The sequence below is a fragment of the Gossypium arboreum genome, chromosome 11, assembly GCF_025698485.1.
Source record: "Gossypium arboreum isolate Shixiya-1 chromosome 11, ASM2569848v2, whole genome shotgun sequence".
NCBI classification, from domain to species: domain Eukaryota; kingdom Viridiplantae; phylum Streptophyta; class Magnoliopsida; order Malvales; family Malvaceae; genus Gossypium; species Gossypium arboreum.
In genome coordinates, this window is record NC_069080.1 from 31,265,793 (window position 1) to 31,267,468 (window position 1,676).

The 1,676-nt window shown below is 34.7% G+C and overlaps 1 non-coding gene across 1 annotated transcript; it reads left to right on the top strand.

The window, feature by feature from the left end:
* Positions 1-505: 505 nt before the first annotated feature.
* Positions 506-609, top strand: LOC128285037 (small nucleolar RNA R71). The gene has a single exon (XR_008275452.1). It is a non-coding gene; the product is annotated as a small nucleolar RNA R71 (small nucleolar RNA).
* The last annotated feature ends 1,067 nt before the right edge of the window (positions 610-1,676 follow it).

Below are 1,676 nucleotides of genomic sequence, written 5' to 3' on the forward strand. Positions count from 1 at the left end.
GGCCCTTTCTTGAGAATTCTATAAATAAGGAGGTTGATAATTAGTGTTTTTTTAATTGATTCAAAGTTTTACCTTCCCCTTGATTTCCTATCCATTTCTGGTTTGGGTGATCTCTCCATCAAGGATTGTACATATTCGAATAAAGGTTTCTACCCCTATTCCTGATATAAATCATGTCCTCAGTTGGATTGTTAATATATTGGAAGAGCAATTTGTCCCCTCCATATATGACTGGTGCGCTATTCGCGAACTTTATGCGGTTGATTCTGTCTGCTAACTGTTGATATCTATCATTTTCTTGTACAACCTTTACCATAGATGGTCTCTAGTCATATGTATATCGTTCAGTTAGCCATTGGATGGAGTTTATCGCCATATTTTCTATTAATTCGTATGCATCCTCGTACCTTTGGTTCATTAAGACTCCTCTTACGGCTCCATCCAATCCTGACTTGCATGTACATCTAACCCATTGTATAAAATTTGCAGTCATAACCATTCAGGCAATTCATGACAAGGACATTTTTGAATCAAATTCTTAAAATGTTCCCAAGCTTCATGAAAACTCTCCCTCTAATTGTTTGAACATAGCAATCTCCCTTCTTATCTGGACTGTCTTGCCAATGGGGAAGAAATTTTGTAGGAACTTTCCTTCAAATTTGTCCCATGTTGTGATGGACTCTAGTGCTTGCGAATCTGACCAAGAAAATGTGTTATCTATTAAGAAGAAAGGGAACAGCCCAATATGAATAGCATCATCAATAACCTCATTATATTTAAAAGTATCATAAAGCTGGAGGAGCCATTTTAAATGCTGACTTGGATCTTCTGTCTTTATTCCTCGAAACTACAAATTGTTTTAGATAATCTAGATCATGTCTGGCTTGATCTCAAAGTTATTGGCCATGATGGTTGGTCTCGTTATACTCTCTTGAACCATATCCAGATTTGTTATCGCATATTCTCTTAGAGTTCTTTCATTACGTGCCATATTTGGTGGGGGTGGTAGATGTTCGAAATTATTATTGTTAATCTTGTTGAACAACAGATTACCTCGTGGTGGTAAATTACCTGCAACTGGCGGCTGGTTTTGCATTTGATGCTGCTACTATTGCTGTTACTATCGATGGTTCCTACGAATTTTTCTTTTTGGATATGTGACTAGCTCTATAGGCTTCCCTTACTAAGAGTCATACACTAAACCCAAAGAGAAGAAGTTAGAAAAAAAAATAAGAAAATAAAATCATAGCTATTATTTAAAATTTTCCCAATTATTCTATTACAATGTAGAAATTAAAATCAAATTAGTGACGTTGCCTCCTCGACAACAATGCCAACAACTTGACCACCTCTGGACGTGCCAATGTCTAGAGTATAAATTGTGCACAAAATATATTAAAAAGGATAGTACCACAAGTATATGGGTCAAGTTGTAATATAATTACAACAAAGTATATAAGCACTCCAAGGATTGTACCTAAGGGAGGCGAACACTAAGATAATTCTAACCTAAGCATGTATAGATCTAATTAGTACTTTAGATGAATTATATTATAATGAAATATAAAGAGAGGTTTTTGGGGTTTTTTAATAATAATAAAAAGAAAATAAATAAAGAAATAAATAACGAGAAATTACATAGCAGAATTCATCAAATCTGAGCATGGGTGACTAGC